At 42.5% G+C, this 22,295-nt stretch overlaps 1 long non-coding RNA gene across 1 annotated transcript; it reads right to left on the bottom strand.

Annotated features, from left to right (window-relative positions):
• Positions 1-17,565: 17,565 nt before the first annotated feature.
• LOC143844253 (uncharacterized) lies at positions 17,566-20,448 on the bottom strand. Its single transcript, XR_013233934.1, has 3 exons — positions 20,387-20,448; positions 18,514-18,612; positions 17,566-17,610 (listed from the first exon to the last, which is right to left on the bottom strand). It is a non-coding gene; the product is annotated as an uncharacterized LOC143844253 (long non-coding RNA).
• Positions 20,449-22,295: the final 1,847 nt, after the last annotated feature.

Genomic DNA, 22,295 nt, shown 5'->3' with positions numbered 1-22,295 from the left:
CCCCGGCAGCCGCGCTCCGCGCGAATGCCGGGGGCTCCGTGGTCTAGCGCCCGCTGCATTTAGCTGCAGTGGGCTTGATTGCTAGTTGGGTATATTTTTCCTTCTGCATGGATTTTGCGCCCTTCAACACACAGTTTGTTTTCCATTTGCTCTTCCTCCAGGTTTTCCGAGAGTGTTATTGCAGGGTTTTCCCCCTTTGCTTCTCTCCAAAGGCAAAGGTAATTTACAAGCATAATTATTCTGTTAGATTTTCTCCTTTGTCCTTATGCTGCTCCCAGGAGGTCACTCCTGCCCCACCCACATTGAGGTAGTTCTTCCTGCTCTGCACCTTCCATTATCTTGTAAATTTCTATTTTTTAAAAAAGAAATAGGCTAAGTCTAAGGAAGGGACTTATTTGCTTAACTTATATTGTTGGGAAAAATAGTCAAGGGAAGTTTTAAACAGGGTGTGTGTCTGCCCTCTTCTCACATTGTCCTGTGGTCCCCCTGCCTGAAGTGGCCATCCTTATATCACCCTCCTCTCAAGCCCAGTCATGGGTTCTAGACATGGAACTGACTGCCACAACTGCCTGGCACTGTCTCCTTCCCTTTCCCACCCCTGACTTTTCAACATCACCTAACACTTGGAGTACTGAGCTGTTCAGGTAACCCTTCCTCATTTGGCTTGTACTGCACACCACTTGGAGATGTGATGTACACCAACTAAGGATTGTATTGCCATCTGCATCTGAAAGGAGTTTCCTGAGCCTCCTGGTGGGGCAGTGATATTGGCCACATTTGGGATACCTGAAGAAGGAGGTAGCTCATCAGGTGTTTTTCCATCTTTGTCAGGCAAAGGTATTAGTGCCCTATCTGACTACAGAGAACCTAGCCACAGTGATCCATGTGGCAGTTATATCTAGGCTGGATTACTGTAACTCACTCTGCATGGATCTGACCTTGACCTGGAAACTGCAACTGGTGCAAAATACAGCTGCAAGACACCATGGAGGACTCACATTCAGCCTGTCCTCCAGCAGCCCTCGCTCTGGTGAGACCCATCTGATCTCTCTGGGCCAGGGATCTCGAGCAGGTGTTGCTTGCTCAATCTAAGAGTTCTTTGGGGGATGTAATGGGAGAGGTTGTCTCTAAGTAGGTATTGCTTGCTTAATCTAATTCTTTTGGGAACATAATAGGAGAGACAGTCCCAGTCTGTTTAGGGATTTGAAGGTCAAAACCAACACCTTGAACTTGATTCAGTCCTCCCGAACAGAGAGCACATATTCAGCCCATACTCTTCTAAAGTGTTCTACATTGGGTCATGGTAATGACCTGAACAGTTTCCTGATCAAGGGCAGCCCTACACAGAGTGAGTTACAGTAGTCTAGTCTGGGGGGGACCATTGCATTGATCACAGTGATTAAGTCAGCTGCTGACACATAAGGCACAAGCTGTCATGTCTGACAAAGATGGCAAAATTCCTGGTGAGCAGCATTGGTGACTCCATAGATACAGAAGAATTCAGGATCACTCCCACACTCCTGATGGATGCCAAAGTGAATTGGACACTGTCAAGGTCTGGAAGTTGCACTGTCTCATCTGGGGTATTTCAGCTCAGCCAAAGGACCTCCATCTTAGCTGAATTTAACTTCAGCCAGCTTTGCTGGAGCCACTCCACCATTGTCTCCAGACACCTAGCCAAAGAATCTGGGGGTCAGCAGATATAGCTGCATGTCATCGGCAAATTGAATACACCCTAGCCTGACCACTGGATCAGCTGAGCAAGGTAAGGGATACAGATGGTGAGAGAATAGCTACTTGCAGAATTCTGTATGTCAGGGCATGCTACTCGGAGAATCATTCTCTCTCTCTCCATCTGAGGTTTCAAATGGTATGAGCTTTCATCAGGTGCATATGATCTGTTTGGTTTTGGATGCAACCAGAGTTGTAATTGGATTAAAGAAATGACAGTAAATTAGTCATATTTTTCATAGTTTTCATCAATTAAATCTGCATTAACTTGCATACAAAGAACCAGAAGCTTCGAAGAAAACCAACTTTTCTTTATTTTGTATGTGTACCATACAGAAGACACCACCTTAAAAGTTATTTTGTATCTTCATTTTCTAAAATGGTTTTCTTTGCATTGAGAAGTCAATTTCTTTGCATTGACTCATCTGTGGTCCTGTTTTCAGCCATTCCAAGTCATCCTATGATTGATCTGAGACAGTGGCCAAGAGAGGGGAAAGGGAAGGGGCCATTAGGGGGAAAGCACAATCCACCTACCCAACTAGATCACCTGGCCGCATGGGGGCTGTCTGCCCACCTACTCCTCCCTAAGGCTAATTGCTTTAGTAGGAAGAATGCATGTGGGGATTTATGGGGTAGAGATACTGCATAAGACCGTTTATGCACTGGGAACTTCACTGGCCCAGCTCCCATGCAGGAGCACAAATCAAGGGTAGATGAGGCACACTGGCCAAATGCTGCCCCGTGTGGGTGCAGGAAGAGGTGGGGAAACCTGCCACGACTAAAACTCTAGCCTGCAGCCTGACATGAAACCTTCAGTGTGTAAACAGTCTAAGGGAGTATAGGGATTAGTTCTTGTTCAAGGGGGTTTCTGGTGCTTCAGTTATCAAACACAATGTGGGGCAATATCAGCATGGGGCCAGATCCATTTTAGGGAAACCAGCCTGTGTGCCCATTTGCCCTGAGCATGGGGATCCCCTTAGCAGCTCTTGAGGTGAGGACTTTCAGAGGACATGCCCAGCCAATGTTCAGATGGTAGGAGAGACCACTTAGTGGTGATCTAGGATCCTGCCACTCCAGCAGGCTGGCTGGTGTGGATTGGGTACATGGACTGGCAGGTGCATCAGTCGATGCTAAGATCCAGCTGTCCCATGTTGTGTCAAGGCTTCTTACAGCTGTAACCAATAAAACTGTGGCTATTTTACTCCAAAAGTATTGATAGTGATTGGATTACTGGGGGGGGGGGGTTGCCATGGGAGTATCTTTTGCTTTTGCTACCTTCTCCCTCCCTTGGACACTGGAATGGCAAAAACTCCATTAAAAAATTGATGTAAATAGTTGGGAATTTTGGTTTTGATGGATTAACCACTTAGTCAACTAACTGCAGCCCTCTTTGTGTGAGTATAAAGTGCTGTCAAATCACAGCTGATTTATGGCAATCCCAGAAAAGGGTTTTTCAGGCAAATGAGAAGCAAAGATGGGTGGCCATTGCCTTACTCTTCCTTGACAGTCTCCCATCCAGGTACCAATCCATCTTAGTCACCAAGATCTGATGAGATCAGGCTGTACTATATAATTTCACAGTCCCAGTATCATGCAATATGACCTACGGTGTGACAATTATAACAAGCTTCAACTGTCATAAGAGGATGAGAGATAATGACTCCACATTATTTCTTCTCTAACTGAAATTCAGTTCATGTTCTGCCCCATCCCCTACTTCAGTGTCCCCCAACTGTAGTGTCTGTTTCTACAGAGGGCATAATGCCACACCAAGACCTATTATGCATGCACAACTTGCTTTCAATTTTCACTGAAGTCAAGTTAGTAGGGCTTTATTTCAAATGCTATAAAGGTACCGCACACCTTTTTTCTCCTCCAATTTTTCTCTTGAGAATAAAAGAGTATATATTCTGTATACCAATAAGAAAAACCAGACATAGTGTCACGGTGTTGAAATTTCCTTTTTTTGTGTGTGGCATGATTGGGCTCTCCTTATTAGTCACTTATTTTAAAAAATAGGAACTAGAGGTTTTTAAAGCTGCATGTACTTTTGGGTGGCATTTTAGCATAATGATAGTGGTTCTTCCCCCTTCATTGATGTACAAGCTTTACTATTGCTTGAATTTGCTATCATTTAATGTTTTGGGGAATTTTTACAAGTGGGATGAGTCTAACAAAATGAGTAGCCTTGGATCACTAGGGCAAAATTAAGGACAGGGAAAGCTCTAAAAGTTTTGCGAGTTGTATTTATGCTCGGACTAACCATCTTAGTAGAATGTTATTGGTTCTCCCCCTTAATCTGTGTATTTTCCACCATTTTAATTTTAATCGTTTTTTTAAAGCAGGTTGAGTATAGTGATATAAGTTTTATGGTGGTCCTGGATCACTGGGCAATGTTACCTCTAGAAAAACACCTAAAGCTTCCCCTGCCAATAATTTTTCCCCAGTAAACCAAGACTAGCAATAAACTCATATTGCTAGATTCATTCTGCTCTTTCAAGAAAACCCTAAAATTTAAATAATGGAAAACATATGCAATACTAGAGATTATACATTATTGGATGGGGTAGGATAGCAGAAGATGGAGAGAAATGACTTCAGTATGGGTGGTGAAGTGGCCTGCAAAAGGCTAGCACAGGGTCTAGAAGGAAATCTGAGGGAATCTGTATGCTTTTGAATTACCTTCTGCTTGGAAGTGAAGCAAGGGAAAACCCACCACAAAATCACACTCAGAAAACCCAAGAAAAGGGCAACTGGAAAATGAAGAAAATCAATGCAGAATGTAAAAGAAAACCTGACAGACTTGCACAGTGAAAATAAGTGAGAGGTGAGTAGGTGGAGTGAGGTGAGTAGCGGGGTACCTCAAGGCTCGGTGCTCGGCCCGGTACTTTTTAACGTATTTATTAATGATCTAGATGAGGGGGTGGAGGGACTACTCATCAAGTTTGCAGATGACACCAAATTGGGAGGACTGGCAAATACTCCGGAAGATAGAGACAGAGTTCAACGAGATCTGAACACAATGGAAAAATGGGCAAATGAGAACATGATGCAATTTAATAAAGATAAGTGTAAAGTTCTGCATCTGGGTCAGAAAAATGAAAAGCATGCCTACTGGATGGGGGATACGCTTCTAGGTAACACTGTGTGTAAACGAGACCTTGGGGGTACTTGTGGATTGTAAACTAAACATGAGCAGGCAGTGTGATGCAGCGGTAAAAAAGGCGAATGCCATTTTGGGCTGTATCAACAGGGGCATCACATCAAAATCACAAGATGTCATAGTCCCATTGTATACGGCACTGGTCAGACCACAACTGGAGTACTGTGTGCAGTTCTGGAGGCCTCACTTCAAGAAGGACGTAGATAAAATTGAAAGGGTATAGAGGAGAGCAACGAGGATGATCTGGGGCCAAGGGACCAAGCCCTATGAAGATAGGTTGAGGGACTTGGGAATGTTCAGCCTGGAGAAAAGGAGGTTGAGAGGGGACATGATAGCCCTCTTTAAGTATTTGAAAGGTTGTCACTTGGAGGAGGGCAGGATGCTGTTTCTGTTGGCTGCAGAGGAGAGGACACGCAGTAATGGGTTTAAACTTCAAGTACAATGATATAGGCTAGATATCAGGAAAAAAAATTTCACAGTCAGAGTAGTTCAGCAGTGGAATAGGCTGCCTAAGGAGGTGGTGAGCTCCCCCTCACTGGCAGTCTTCAAGCAAAGGTTGGATACACACTTTTCTTGGATGCTTTAGGATGCTTAGGGCTGATCCTGCGTTGAGCAGGGGGTTGGACTAGATGGCCTGTATGGCCCCTTCCAACTCTATGATTCTATTCTATGAAAATGCAGAATGAAAAGAAACCCTCCAAAATATGCACAATGACAGTTAGGGAATAGATCTGTGCTTAATAGGCTCAAAGTGTGTGTGTGAGGGATGCTTTGCACTGTCTTGTCCCTTACTGGAACTAACACCCGCACATAGAAACTACAGTTGTATGAATATTATAAATCTGTTAGGCTGTGTACATCGTGTATAATATGCTAGACTTTATTTTTGAAGTTTACTTCAGTGATTGCATTCATTGTCAGGCCAGGGCAGGAATGGACATCTTCATCTCTTTTATCTAGTCTTCTCCTTGCTGTCTTGCTCTTGTTGTTTCTTCATCTGCAACCTTCAAATATTGATGAGATAACTCAGTCCCACAAAATGGTTATTGTGGTGGATCAGCTTCGCCCTGGGGTTACCTTTGAAATACCTCTTGGGCTTGGTTCTTTTTTAATTTATTTAGTAAAGAAAACCCAAAAATTGTAACATTGTTGACTGTGCCAGGTGCCATGTCTAATCAGTGTCAAAGAGCTGCTGCTGGGGAAAAAAGAAAGATTACTTGCGTTGTTGACTCCTTTCTAGCTGCTAGAAACAAGCTTAGTTTATTTTCTTCATAAATAACTACTCAACCTGTACTTGGTATTTCTTCATAAAAGCTGTTGGGGTTTTTCTCCTAATTAAGTGACCTACTTTAACTCTTGAAGCAATGAATAACTTCCGGAAATACTTTAGAGTTTCCTGCTACCACTGATGAATAGGCATGGCAATTGCTCAACTTTAGTCTACCTTGTATTGTTTGCTGTACTTCAAACATCTTTTAAAGTGTAAGCTATGTAAGATCAAAAGAGGTGTTATGTAGAAACATGGCGTTCCTTTCTTTTCACTTTCCTGTGAAGATTTTTTGGTAGCTTTCCATACTTCTGGCTTCCCATGTGTGATACAAACTGCTTGGGTACGTAACTCCTATTGTGAAGACATTCTTTGTTAGCTTCAGTAAAATGTCACTCATTAAGACTTCTTTGAGATCACTACTTTTTAAATTGCTTATTCTCCTCAGATGGCATGACAGAAGCCTGAAGGAAGCACAAATCTCATATTAAGACTCATACTGTAAAGCAGGGGTAGGTGGTGGTGGTGGTGACAAATCAGATCACACATTCCTGATCCACCAAGCCATATTTTAGAGGGTCAGAAATATGCTACTGGCTCCTATGCTAATGCTTCCCCTCTCACATATGGACCCCTTTTCTTATTCTCTAATCCCAGTATCAAAATCTGGCAAAGTGTGAATACATGAAGCTGCCTTACTGAATCATACCATTGGCCTTTCAAGGTTAGTATTTTCTGCTCTAATGGACAGAGCCTCAGATGGAGAGCCTCAGATGAAGAAGTTAGTATACCCCGCTGTTCTCTATGTTAAGGAGTCTCAGAGTGGACTATAATAACATTTTCTTCCTCTCCCCATAACAAGGACCTTTTTAGGTAGGCAGAGCTGAGAAACAACTGTGACTGATCCAAGGGCGTCCAGCAGTCTTCATGTTCTGAATGGGGGATCAAACCTTGTTTTCCAGACGGCTGGCTCTTCCAGCAGTCTTTCATATGACCAGTAACCTGATCCTTTCACATGGAGATGCCAGAGATGGAACATGTGACATTCAGCATGCAACTTCACAGCAGGTTCCTGACCATGGACACAGCCTCACCCAACAGCTAAGACATTCGTTCTAAAAAGAATTCCCCCCCCCCATGTATTATTTGAATCCATGGCTGGAAGTGATTTTGTAAGCCAAACTTTAAAGGTAACCTTGCCTTGTACTAGCAACAATCTGGAAAGTGAGGAACAGGGAACCTGAAATGAGCAAGTTAATGGGATAGCCATCATTTTACAGGCTTAAAAGTGCAGACATCTATACAAAGCTATAGAGAAAGAGGATAACTATAAAACCTTCTTGCACAACTTACAAAGAGCAAACATGTTATGTATGCTACGATTAGCCTTTAGTTCCTGGTTCAGTTCTTGTTCGGCTTCTTGGTTTCATCTCTGGCTCATTTGTTCCCTTCATGCTTAGGACTGATATCCCTTGCACATGACCACAAATACGCATCCCCGCAGGCCCAAAATGCAGGCAGCAGAAACCTGCTTCTGACCCTGCCGTTTATAGGGGTTTCAATGCCTGACATTTCAGGTTTCTACAAAGTAAGCTGCTTCAGGATCTTGCAAGAAAACCCTTATCACACAGAACAAAGGATTTATGAATTATGAATTGAATTACAAGCATTTGAACAGGCTATATATAATCATAAATAACAGCTCCCTCCAGGATCTCAGTGACCTCACCCAAGGAGTCCAGGCAGCCCCTGGAAGCATGGCATCCGACTAGAGAGTGCATTTGCCATTTCTTCTTGGAATTTGTAAAACACACATCAGTCCAGGTGAAGCTGACATCCTTTTGTACATTTCAAATAAAATTGCAAAACCATATAAGATCAAAGTGTTAGCTACATTGATAAAGGCTTTGGAGAACAACACCTGTAAAGAGTTCTACTAACATACTATAAACAGGAATAGCTCAATCTGTAATTGCCTTAAAAATCTGTAATACTTAACACAAAAAGTTCAGCAAGAAACTTGTGATGGTACAATATACAGCCTCACCTCGATTTATCCCAAATGGGTGTCCCTATTTGGAGACCCTACATAACTCTTTAAAATGTCAGTTTTATTTTTGCAGTTCTCTTGCCAAATCTCTAAACTTTTCTGAATGTTGACGCTGGTGTAGCACGTTGGGAGTACAGTGCCGTTCACTTTTTCACTATGGCTTTACCACCATTGTTGGCAATAGAATATTCTTTTAGTGTTTCCATTTTTTAAATGTTTTATTATTACTAAAAAGATAAAACTTAGATTTAAAAAGAAAAGAGAGCTCACAACTTGTTTTCCAACAAATGGACACTGATGCTTAAACATAATCCATTTTGTATAAAAGTCAGTCATATTTTATCTTTATATGTTTTTACTAGATAAGTCATTGTTTCTTTTTCATTGCCTTCCAGATTTCCATAATCCTTTTTTAGTTGACATGAATGACTTGTTTTAACACAGTTCATAAATGTATGATTTAGCCTCTTTCTGAATCCTTGCATGCCTGTATTAAATAAACAATTCCATAAAAGTGGATCGCCACATTTTAAAGGTTTATAGGGTTTTGTATGCTATGCAGCATTTTCCTAAATTATTTATCATGAGTGAATAGGAACAACTGTCTGACTCTGGTATGCTGCCAGGTCTGCGGTCACAATTGTGAACAGCTAAAAAGGGCAGCCTTTACAACCAAGAGATGGGGGGGGGGCACTTCTTTTAGTGCATCTAATAAGACAAATTTGGTTTTTTTTTTCTGTGTTAGCAGCTTTGTTTCCCAAAAACAAGCACAGCAGAAGCTTCTTTAGTGTGTACCTTAAAACATCAGTTACACCGGCTCTTGTCATGACATGTGTATATACGTAGGCAGAGAGAGTCATGGGATCTCACTTTCTTGTTTTGCTCAAGCATTCACTCCAATCTCTAGGGAGCTTCTGGGGACCATAAGCAGGATGATGCTGTTGCAATCACCCTGCCCATGGGCTCCCTAGAGACAGCTGGTCAGCAACTGTATGAACAGAATGCTGGACTAGATGGGCCTTTGGTCTGATCCAGGACAGCTTTTCTTATGTTCTGATTTTCCTGTCTACACAGCACTCTCATACAGGTTGCATACAAAGTCTCCATCCATGCAGCCAGGATCAAAAGCTCAAGATGCAATATGCATGCTCTAGCAGATGTGGGTACAAACTCTCCCCTCTACAGGCATGATCAATATATCCTTTCTCAGACTCAGGCAAGCTCTGTCTCTGACTTTCTCAACAGATGTTTGCACAAAACTGGATACTCTCCTCTTTTCCATATATATTATTGTTTAGTTTAAAAAGCCCTTCCAAGCCTTCAAAAACTAGTTTGGGTTTTTCAGACATCCCAAAAGCAGAGTTTGAAGAACATACAGTAACAGCAGAGAAGTTCTCAGCAAGTAATTATTCTCAATTGTTCATAGGGATTGTTTTGTTGTTGTTGTCAGCTGTTCAGTTGTGTCCAACTCTTGGAGATCCCATGGCATAGCTGCCACCACGATCTCCAGTCCTGTACCGCCTCTCTTAGCCATGCAGTGTTTTGGCCAGTGTCCACACCAATCATGTCTAATCAACATGCTCTTTGTCGGCCTGGTTTCCTTTTCCCACTAACCAGTTCAAGCATAATCGCTTTTTCCATTGAGTTGGATCACATGATATAACCAAAGTCACTAAAATGGAGTTTCGTGTTTTTTGCCTACCAATGATATATCAGATTTTATGTGCTATAGCAGGGATCATCAACCCCCGGTCCACGGCCCGGTGCTGGGCCACAAAGGCCACGGTACCAGGCCACCGGCAGCCGCGCCTGCCTCCCCCTGCCTGCAGCAAGAAGGAAGGGAAGAAGCAGGCGCAGCTGCCGGCACGCTGGTGACACAAACGCACATGCGCGCAGTTGCCGCGCATGTGCGTAGCTCCCCCTGGTGGCGAAAATGCGCACACACAGTTGCTGCACGTGCACGTTTGCGCCACCTGTTGGCGAAAATGCGCATGTGCGGCAACTGCGCGTGTGCGTTTTGCAGCACCCGGGCCGTTGGCTCTCCCCTCACCCCAGAGGCAGTCCCTGACCTGAGAAAGGTTGGGGACCGCTATGTTATAGTATTTTCTTGTTTGTGATTTTTGCTGTCCATGGAACCCACAGAAGCCTTCTCCAACACCAAAGTTCAAATGAATTGATTCCAGTAAGCTTCACTGTCTATTCTTGCTGCCCTTTGAAAATCCACATTTATTTTTCTTGCTTCCTCCCTTTTCCCTGCAGCTTTTGCTGCTTTTTTACATTTAGCTATTCTTATAGTTTCATCTGAGAGCCATTTTGACCTTTTTCTGGCTTCTTGTATAGTATGTGTTTAACTGCTGTTTCAATAACAGTTGATTGAATTTCCTTCCACAGTTCATCAGGCATCTTCTCTTGCATTCAATAGTTGGAACCAATTTTTCACCTCCACCATATGTGAGTGGAATTTTATTTACACTGAACTTCCTTAACCCTGATGTCTTCTTGATGCTGCAGAGTTACTGGCAGTTCATTATCTGAACTGCGATTAGCACCTGGAAATGTTTTGACAGCAAGGATTGAACTGGATCATTGTTGGCTACATTGTTGATTTGGTTCCAATGTAGTCCATTTGGTGATGTCCAAGTGTATAGGTGATGTTTATGCTGTTTGAACCAAGTATTCTTGATGCAAAACCCATTTTCATGACAGAATTGTGCCAGATGATCACCTGCTTCATTCCTTTCTCAAAGTCTGAAGTTGCCAGTAATGTGTCTCTCTGCTTGTGTGCCAACTTTTGCATTAAAGTCACCCATTATGTAAATGATATCCTTCTTGGGTACTTTTAAAAAAGTGTCTTGAATGGCAATATAGAAGTCTTCATTTTCCACCTCTGTTGCATCAGTTGTCAGGGCATATACCTGGACAGCTGTAATATTTATTGGCTTGGCACAAATTCCAATTGTCATGATTTGATCATTGATCATCAAAAAACTTTCCACTGCTTGAGCAGATTTTTTGCTTGCAATTTAAGCCATGCCATTCCTTCTTAAGGAGTAGTGTCCTAAATAGTAGATGGTAAAATTCTCCAACTAAAAGAAACTATTATCTGTCCAATGGAATTCACTGATGCCAAGGAGGTCAATGTTCAACCTGGACATTTCTCTTTTTACAATTTCCAATTTTCCTTGAGTCAGTTCTCTAACATTCCAAGTAGCTATTCACTGAATCGTAAAGTGCAGACCCTTGCTTTCACCATTGGCAAAATCAGTACCTGGGGTTTCTGCTGGACTTGCCCCAGGCACAGCATCCAAGGCCACTTGCTGCAGGTCCTTGATCCTCCCCAGTAACTGGTTGGGTAACTTCTGGCCTGAGGAGCTCACCATTGGGTACCATACCAAAACTGTTTGAAAGCTGTACCATAGGTTTTATTGACCATTTTTTTTACAAGATAGGTTGCCAGGTCTTTCCTTAACCCTCCCAATTTACCTGAGCTTTCCTTAACCCTCCCAATTTACCTGAGCATGCTCAGGTGTCCATAGCATGGGGAATATAATTGGGCTTAAAACTTGTTTAAGCTTATAAATAAAGAGATGATAATCCTGTATGTTCTTAGCAGGATTTAAATTGCATCTATGCATGTGCTAGTACAGCAATGTGGAAAAAGCATGGCCCATGGACTTACCAGGGGTCCAGTTTTGCAGGCCAGCAGGGAGAGAAAGGAGGAATGGCAACTCATTTCAAGCCATGCAGCAGACCACATCAAGAGGGCTGCCATGGCTGAGCAGCCTCCTTTCCTCCTCCCCCCTATCCTGGTGAATCAGGTGAAGCCTGGTAAAGCCTGGGAATGGGCCCAACCAGTGACAGAGGTTTTAGTGGCCCTGCTGCACTGCTTCAGCTGCTTTGCATGTGGCTTCACCCACCTGCTCCTTCTTTTTTCTCATGTTGTTACATTTGGTTGGTTTTGTTGTTGTTCTCCTACCTTCCCTCATCTCAATTGCATTGGTGGTGCCAGCATAAGGAGAGATCCATTTGGGGGGAACTTTGGTCTGTGTGACCATTTCACTCAGCTTAAAGGATTGGGGGGGGGGGGTTGAAGACTTTTGGGAAACATGTCCAGCTTGGGGGTTGTCGAGATGCCCTTACTACCAAATAACAGGGGAGACAATTCAGTGGCTTCTGCCCATATAGAACCTCACAAAACTGCCCCCCCTGTGGCATATTCCTGTAGGTGGACTGAGAGTGGTCTGTTCATCATCTGGCAGTGGGTTGGCCGATGTCCTGGGTCTCTTCACCCCATACTACACCAGGGCTCTTTCAGCTGTAACCAATAAAAAATCATGCTTGCCTCTCCCCTCAGAGCTGGGCCCACAGTTAATCACATTGCTGATGTTGGGTTATATGACTTCTGGGATATCTAGAAACATTTTCGCTAGGAAAACCTATAACATTCAGACATTGGTCCCCTTCTCCACATCCGAGCAATTCTGCATAGTATTGTACTATTAAAGTACTTTTAAACAGGAGCAGAGCATAATGTTTTCCCTCACTGAGAAATACCAGTTATGCTATATAGACACATGGAGAAGGGGAAATGGCTTCCATGTAAGAGGACAGGAGCATAACTTATTGATAAAGCTGAGGCCTAGCACCTCTCATTTGGAATAAAGTCATGCCATGTGACAAAGGGCTTAAATTTATGTGTTTATTTAGTGGAACAAGTACAGACCTGTTGCCAAAAAACAACAGACAAATACATCAAAGCTTTTAAAATGTCAGCGAACACTGGCTTTCGGTTGCATACTATTTTTTTTCTTTTTAAGAAAACCATTTGACCTCTCAAAAGCCAAACCATTTCTCTCTATAAAATTGCAAGAATTATTTTTCCCCCACCGTATATACAAAAATAATTATTTAATTGCAGCTACAGCTTTTCATTAGAACGGCTTTTCAGTTTTATGGGATGGCACCAAATATGTGAAGTAATGCCCACGGTCATATGCAGAGGACTTACCAATGAATAATCACCCCAGGGCCACAGCTCACATCCCAAGCCGTGCTTCTTGTGGCTGCATTAAAGAAAAGCATTAGGAGGGTCCGGTCTGGATTTCCTGTATGATATAGTTTCGCCCTTAAATTCAGGCAGAAGGGGGGGGGAGAGCAGAGGAGAGCTCCATAAGCTTTGTAGGTAATCAAATCTTGCCAGCGCTGTGCCAGAAGATCTGATTCATACAGCAAACACGTGGTTGTAAAAAAAGAAAATGAAGCAAAAATAGCTCTGTATTGTATTGTGTGGCTTTGAATGGGGCACAGTTGCCTATGCCATGAATTTGCAACAACTCTGCTTGTCACTTCTATCATGAAATTTCTTGAATCAAGTCTGTTGGGTGTCCGTTGTGAGTTTCATTTCATTATTTAGCTGTTTACGTACCTGCAAGCACAAGTAATGTTCAGCTACCTAGGGTCATTCTCAGTCATAGATACTCGGCAGACCTGTCACTTACAAAACGCTTGGGGTCCTTGGTACGCTGAAGCATAAACTGTTCATTACAGCTTCACTCATTTCTCACTTATTAAAGTCAATAAAAACTATATGTGAAATGCAGCCATTGCCCTGAGTCTCGATATCTTCTACAATCAGAAATGTACTTTAACACAAGGACTTTAACACACTTTCCAGTTTAGTGGCATTAAATTCACGCAGGAAAAGCATATCCATGTCTAAATGGAAACCGACCTCTCTGTTTTAATAGGACTTAGTCAAAAGCCTGCGTGCTTTGCTTTCTTAATTTTTACATTGTAGATCAGGGGTAGTCAACCTGTGGTCCTCCAGATGTTCATGGACTACAATTCCCACGAGCCCCTGCCAGCAAATGCCATGAGCCCCTGCCACGAGCCCCTGCCAGCAAATGCTGGCAGGGGCTCGTGGGAATTGTAGTCCATGGACATCTTGAGGACCACAGGTTGACTACCCCTGTTGTAGATGATCCTTGTAGCGGAGTAGTTGGTTGTAGGTCTCTTCCATGATTTTTTTTTTGGTGTGGTTTATTAAGAGGGAATATAAACATGCGTATGCACACACGTACACCAGAAGTTCATGCAACATTCTTTTTTAAAGATCATAACCATTCTGGGCACATTCATATATATACTAACAGGGTGCTAAGTATTAGTTATTGGAGGAATTAAAAATTAAATGAGCAGGTAAAAAAATTGGCAGTGCCATTCTAAGGCAAGTTATGCCCTGTTAAGCCCACTAGCTTCAGTAGATTCAGGAAGGTGTACTCTGCTTAAAATAGCATTGTTAGAAAAAAACTGAGAGACCTTGGGTCACCTCTCATCTCTGCCATGAACTTCTAGAGCAGCTTTAGGTACACCAGTTTCTCCAAACCTTAATTTTCCATTTGAGATATGTGAATCAAAGCAAGCAATATCATAAAGGAAATTGTAACCATGCAATTTTTTAAAGTTATGTGTAAGTAACACTAGTGGTAATAATTGAACAGTGCCATTTAAATCAATTTTCCCTGCCCCTCAGGAGGAAAAACCTGTGCTTTATCTGAAGTCATGGCATTACTACAGTATAGTTAGGAACCCAAAGGTTGAGCTGCAAAAATCATTCCATCATTTGGTCTATTCCATATGCAGTTAGGATTGTAAAGTTTCTAAATTAGGATGATTATGTGATTTATAGATTTTAAAAAATTGAACTAGTGCTCTTTATTATTATATAATAAATATTTGCAATTTAAAAAATTATTTGTGCAGCTCAGCCTTTGGGTTCCTATCTTTTCATGTTACATTGGGTTTTGATTTCCCTTTATGGTTTTGTATTCCTAAATTATGGGTCTTTTCAGTTCTCCCACCCCCTCCCCAGACCGAATTCAAAGTGCTATTTTTGACCTTTGTACTTAAAATTGTCTGGGGCCTGGCTAGTTGAAGAGCTGCCACCCGCAATCATTTGGATATGCTAAACTCTACAAAGGACTTTTCTTGATCTCCACACCTTTAGAGGTAAGTGTGAGCAGCAACCAGAGACTGGGTCTTCTTAATAGCTCTCAGTTTACAGAATGCCTCTGAATCAGTGTATGATGATAGCAACGTTTTCTCAGGGCCTTTTCGCACAGGGATCTTTGTTGCAAATTGTTTGCGGAATGAAAAATCGCCATTTAAAATAGTGGAATTCGTCGTTATGCATACCTGCCTTTGTAGTGGAATCAGTTGCGTTTTTTAGCGTTTCCCACAGGCTTCCGGTCTCGGCAGAAATCGCTAGAAAGGAAGCGCTATTGCCGAGCTCGTCCCGCCCCTGGCCGTCAAGCAGCCAATGGGCAGCCGTTAGCATGCTCCCAAACAGCCCCTTTCCCTTTAAGAAAGGTTTTAAAAAAAAAAAAACGACCCATAGCAACGAATCTAGGTAGATTCGTTGCTACGGAGAGACCCATCCAGCTGCCTAATGTGAGCTGTCGTTTGATTGTATGATCGTTTGCACGCTGCCTCGAGTGATAAAAAAAAAATCCCCCCCCCCTCTCACGGGCCCGATTTTCGGCTGAATTTATTTGTAAAAAATAAAGGGACTTTATTTCAGCAAACGGGCTATTATATGGTTTGTGATTAGTGACTAAAGGTGAAGGACTGAAGCCAGGGAAGCCTCTAAACAGAAAGAGGCTCGCTGGTGCGTTTATCCCCGCTCGCTCGGAGAAAAAAAAATGGCGATCGCTTCGCCGGAAGTTTGGAGGAGAGAGCCAGGGGGAGGGACTTTGAAGAACCAGCAACAATGGTAACGCACAGGTCTTTAGCGCTACTGTTGCAGATTGGTTGCAGGAGTGTATCGCTATCCGGAGGGTGAATCCACTTTTCTGGATTCCCCTGAAAGCGCCACAACGAAGCGCTTTTTGCTGATTGGTTTCAGGATTGTTGCAGATTGTCTACGACGTCGTGGGTTATGGCAAATTAGTAGCGTTTCCAAATAGCAACCATTGTGCTACTTTGAAGCCGTGCGAAATGGCCCTCACTATTGCTTTTCAGCAACTTGAATTCAAAGGCATGTTATCTTTGAGCATGAAGTTTCCATTATCCATCATCAGTTTCATTCAGCCATTTTCTTTATTTTGATATGCTTGTATGGCTATGAAAAGGCACACACAAAAATATCTTACATTGTAGGTAATAGCTACTGATAGAACTGTTCTCTGTTCATTTATTCGGTCCACATCTAAAGCTATCTGACCTACGGGCTATGACTACATCATGTGGTAGTGAATTCTGAAACAAAATGATGTGTTTCATGAATATTATTTATTTACTGCTTTTCTTACTGAGACTAGGATTACCGAAATCTGAATAAGTAGGGCCTATTCCACATGATACAGAGTGCAGATATAATGCAGGAAATAATTGTCTTGTCCCTTTTGAATCAATCTGCCCATTTGTTTCACTGGGTTCCCCCTAGTTAATGTATTACGGAAGAAAAAACCCTTTCTCTCAATTTTCTTCACACTGAGGTTGATAGATGCCAGATAAACATCTTTTCAACCTTCATAATTGCCAGATGAACTTTTGAGAACTATACCCATTCCTGAATACATGTGGGGAAAAGTGACACTGAAACACTAATGCAAAAATATACCTCAGAAAAGAAATATGAGCTAGAAAACTGCCTGTGTTTTTTTCCCCCAACATGCTGTTGGAGATCCATATGACACCTGGTAGAAAACCTGACAATGAGAAACTTGTTTTGCATCCTAACTTCTCCAACTAGTCTCTGTTTTCTTTCAGCTGCTGAAATAACACTTCTAGATAACAGCACTTGCCATAAAAGACAAATAACCTACATCTTAAACAGAATAAAATTTAAGTGGAAGACTGTATGAACATGCTTTGTTTATTTCCAGCTAGCAAATAAGCTTTCTCTGAGGTATCTTAAAACAGACTGCAGCAAGTTCTATACAACCCCCTAAAGAATATTTCCAAAATGAAAAAGGAAAACTTTATTTTATATAGCTCTGTGCCCTTTTTCCCTTAAAAGTCAGCAGCAATTATACAACTCTGGCTAATTAAGACAGAGCATGTGGGAACAGGGAGTGGGGGAGGCAAACCCTGTTCACTTCCTACAGATTTCTATTTTTTAAGGGTAGATATAAGGTTAGTAAAATCAGATAAAGTCCCTGACTTTTATTGTCTGCTCCTAAATAAGGACCGATTCTGCACGAGGAACTTGCCCCTGGACAGCCTTTCATTTCTCGCAGGTTTTAGTGCTGCTTCCACTTGACGTCGGCAGCAACCCTGAGCTCTCCAGTGGGTGGCACAAGCTTTCATCATATTTGTTCCACGATAAGGGAAATCACCAAAGAACAACATTTCCCACTGTTTGTTGTGCTGCAAATGAAGGCGCAAACAGGGTCAAGCCTGTGTGGAGGGAGAAACACACAATAGCATTGGTAGCATTTTGCCCACCCTGGCACCCACCTTCACCTCTCCATTCCCTGCTTGAAATTTTTTTTTTGAAGTAGTGCGGTCTTTGTTGCGATGGGACTGCAAAGCAACATGCCCTCACTTCAAATAAAAAGTTTTCTTCAGTGTGTAGGGTAATATTAGGATAGGCAGCTAAAACACATTCCTGTTTGTGATTTCTGGTGGTGGGGTATGAATGGGGAAGGGGACCTGTATTCAGCAACTCTCTCCTAATTCGTTCGGCATCCATGCTCTTTGTTTTAAATCTTTATTGGGAACACACAATCATCAGGGCCCAGTTACCATGGCTAGTCTATCAGAAATCTACCTGAACCTAAAGATAGACCATTATACAAAGAATCCCCAAAAGAATGTGATTCCGAAGCAATGCAGAAATGCAAGTTTTTAAAAATAAATGTTTCACTGTTGTGCCGTTTCCCCATAACAATGCTGAGGTGTATTTTTTTTTAAATTATTTTTGGGACTCAGGCGAGAAGAAAGTTTGAGTCCCCAAAACAACCGCTGTGAAGGGATTGGTGGCTTGTGTTGATTGACAACCCAAGGAGCATGGGGGAAAGTTCGAGTTGTCCACGCTTCCTGCTTCTCCACCACCTTGTCAGGAGGCAAAAAGCTGCAATGAGGCAGTGGGATAATGCGGGAGGCCTACTGCCACGCGTTTGCAAGCAGGAGGTGGTGCGCATTTTTTGCTTTGTGCAGAATCAGTTTAATTCACCACAGTTGTTAATTGTTTGCTAGGTGATTTTGATAAGGTTGAATTCATGACAATATCAGGATTTTTTATTCTCTCTCTTCCCTCCCCAGCTCTGTGACACCTCTGTGACACCTGTGGATTCTTACCAGCTTCTCACTGGACCAGTAGGTATCGTCCAAAGCCTCTAAAAAATGAGTGGTGAATTTAATTCCAGGGCTCCCAAGTACCATTGGTGGGTATAATTTCTGAAAAGGGGGAGAGAAAGAAACCTTGTCACAGCTCATTCTATAGCATTTCTATTTGGTTTATTTTTGCTTTAACATGTCTGTCATAAGAGTGCTGATGTGGGTGTGAAGTGGAACGAACACATTTTCTGTAATGTCTTGTGAATCATAAGGAAGGCCTCATCTGTTACTTTTCCTGTGTGGGTGGTCAGTCGCAGATTGCTTTAATTTCTTCCACGACCTTCCACACAGCTCGTAGAGTAAGCGTCTTGCTGTCTTAGGTTAATCTTTCCCCCCCCCTAGATGTGCAGTATGCCTTTGGCATTACAGAATCAACAACCAGATGCTCTGTATGCTCCTGCCAGGTTTTACATAAGGCAATAATGACAGCTGAGGAGACTGTGGCATAAATCGCAGCGCCTACCCAAACAGAAGTCTATTACATTCCTTATAACTCACAGGGAATGGTTAAATTTTAAGACTGTCAGGAATTGTGTATGTCATAATTCTCGAACCAGTCACAGACACATAATAACCTGACATGTTAACAGCTCTCCCTCATTATACCCCATCCTACAAAGTCAGCCTATTTGCATCAGGGAAGAACCAAGAGATTTTGGTAATGCCAATCCTTTTTTCCTAATGCAGAAACACAAACCTGATTTAATAACAACAAACTGCAGTTTCAGGTCCAATTTCAGGCATGTTTTAATGCTTTCAAAGAAGCAAAAAATATATACTTGCTTGAAGGTGAATCCACTAACTATTAGATATTTTCCGATAATAATTGTTCACCTCTCCTTTCTGGAAAGTAAATTCTCTCGTTTATAGGTGGGAGAGGGGGAGGGATGAGAGAAAATTGGTATTAGTAGTGGGATTCCTCTTTTTACTTTTGCATGACTCAAACTTGTGAGTGCATCCAATGTATTTTTCTCCCCTTTGAAAGCTCCAAGTGCAGTTGACTAGCGGTGGAGTGGGCAGGCAAGTCACATTCATCATACGAACCCATGAATTAGCCTTATACTGAATCAGAACATTGGTCTATCACAGTTGATATGAGGTACTCAGACCAGCAGTGGCTCCCCAGGGTTTCAGTTGGAGACTTTCCTCTCTTCTACGACATGATCCTTCCTAACTGGAGAACCCAGAGACCAAATTTGGGACGTGCAAAGCAGGTGCTCTCCCGCTGAGTCACAACCGTTCTGAAACTATAACTATCAAATCTTCCCAACTTGTCTAAGCTTTAGATGACTGTGGAAATCAAAGCAGGGTCTCCAAAATGTACAGGTAGGTTCATAAGGGAGAAGGGGGGCCTTAAGATATGATGGTTCCAGATCATACAAGGTTTTAAAAGTCAGTGTCAGCACCCTGAATTGATCTGGAATTTGTATATATTCCTCACAGTCAGAGCGGTTTCTCAGTGGAACAGGCTTCCTCAGGAGGTGGTGGGTTCTCCATCTTTGGAGATTTTTAAACAGAGGCTGGATAGCCATCTGACCGAGAGGCTGATTCTGTGAAGGTTCAAGGGAGTGGCAAGTTGCAGTGGGTTGTGAGTGTCCTGCATAGTGCAGAAAATTGGACTAGATGACCCAGGAGATCCTTTCCAACTCTATTATTCTATGATTCTATGAACTTTTCCAAAAAGGACACTGTTTGCAAATAGGGAACTGGGGGGGGGGGATACATCCCAGGGGCTGAGGCAACACGGATGATATTTTCCTGGCTTCATCCAGTTGCACATAATTGAGCAAGTAAAACATAGTCCATTGAAAATAATCCATGTATGTTCCCTCACCTTCAGTGAATGTGCATTCCAATGGACATCCCATCCAGGATTCTGCCAGTCCTCTTTCTTTCCTCCAAACTCACCGGACAAAGAGTAATAGGAGTATCATTATAACTACAATTTACATTTGCTTTTGTGGTAGAAAGACACCATTTGTGTATATTTCAACACAATAAACAGGAGTTTTAATTACAATCTTATAGTTGGTTTATTTCAAAAATATTTTCTGATTAACCAATTGAAGCTTAGAGATAAGCAAGGCCAAAATATGCATTAAAAAAAAATCTATGATTTTCCATCCTTGATGCAAACACCATCTTAACTCCAGTACCTTATACCTGAGAGAAGGGAAGATGCCAAATACATTGAGATGCAATAACTGTAGGAAGGCCTCCGGGAACACTGGAACTCTCCAGAAATATTCTGTTTGTGTATACATGACAGAATTATTTTTGAAGCAACCAGAATGCAACTCATAACAGATAGGTAGCACAGTGCCCCCACCCCACGGCCTAGTCACATAAGCCATTGTTTCAGTGGTGCGTGGGACTGCTTATCTGGCTAGATACTTCCCTCTTGCTCGTGTTTATCACATCCCTCAATCTAAATAATAGACACTTAAACATTATGCAGATGGATGTTGGTGGTGCACATCCCAAAATAGATCCAAAGGCACAATTTTGCATATGAATGCTACGTAGATATGCATATCAGTGATCTTTAAAAACGCTGAAAGAAGCTCAGAGGAAGGAAGAAGTGAAGACATTTCTGGGTTGAAGAAAGAGAAGAAAAAATGGATAATTAAACCAGCAACATCTTTAAGTGCTCTGTATCAGATTCAAAAACTTCTGGCTGAGTGCTATGTCATCTAAAAATCACAGAGTATGACAAATAAGCATATCTGAATTCTGGTCTGTGAACATTTTATATCATATATTTAGTTGTTTGTATACATTTAGCTACTCGGTACCTAAAGGCTCAAGCAGAAGTGTAAATACGCTTTGAACTAAATTTTTAAAAAAGGCCGAACTTCTGTTAATTTTTAGAAATGTATTTAGTATAAAGCGATTGAAAAGAAGCTAACCCCCCCCCCCACACACACACACACAAAGTTTGCTGCATTTTTAGGAAACAATTTGGTTTGTTTTGAAACAAGTGTGTAAAAGAGTTTGAAATTAGTGGGGCAGCCATCATGAACTCTCATTTCTAAAGGTAAAGGTAAAGGTATCCCCTGTGCAAGCACCGAGTCATGTCTGACCCTTGGGGTGACGCCCTCTAGCGTTTTCATGGCAGACTCAATACGGGGTGGTTTGCCAGTGCCTTCCCCAGTCATTACCGTTTACCCCCCAGCAAGCTGGGTACTCATTTTACCGACCTCGGAAGGATGGAAGGCTGAGTCAACCTTGAGCCGGCTGCTGGGATTGAACTCCCAGCCTCATGGGCAAAGCTTTCAGACAGCTGCCTTACCACTCTGCGCCACAAGAGGCTCTTCTCATTTCTAGCAGTTTGCAATTTCAACTTGATTCTCTGAGGCCAATTCTGCACAATGACAGCTGTGCTGGTCTCCCACCAGTGCAGTGCTGTGGAGCTATCGGCTTCCCCATAGGGGAAATATTTCAGCAGGAAACCTGTTGTCCCACTGAAATGTGTTCCCCTGGGACATAAAGCAGCGGCGGATTAATTCTGCCATGTGGTGGGGGGTCACGGAGGGGGAGGTTATTTTGTAGAAAGGTGGGATGGCATGGAACGCAACCAGACCTTCCTGCAAAATAAAAACAAATGCCCGGCAAAGCACTATGAAGTTGACTGGGGCATTTTTTGCCCTCTCTGGGCCACAATAGAACAGGCCTCCCTGTTCACACAGGCCTGCCGTGGGACAGGCCCTGTTGGCCTCCGCAGTGGGCTAAGGGAACTCAGA

This window comes from Paroedura picta, chromosome 1 (genome assembly GCF_049243985.1).
Source record: "Paroedura picta isolate Pp20150507F chromosome 1, Ppicta_v3.0, whole genome shotgun sequence".
NCBI lineage: Eukaryota > Metazoa > Chordata > Lepidosauria > Squamata > Gekkonidae > Paroedura > Paroedura picta.
This window is presented reverse-complemented; position numbering and strand designations above follow the sequence as displayed.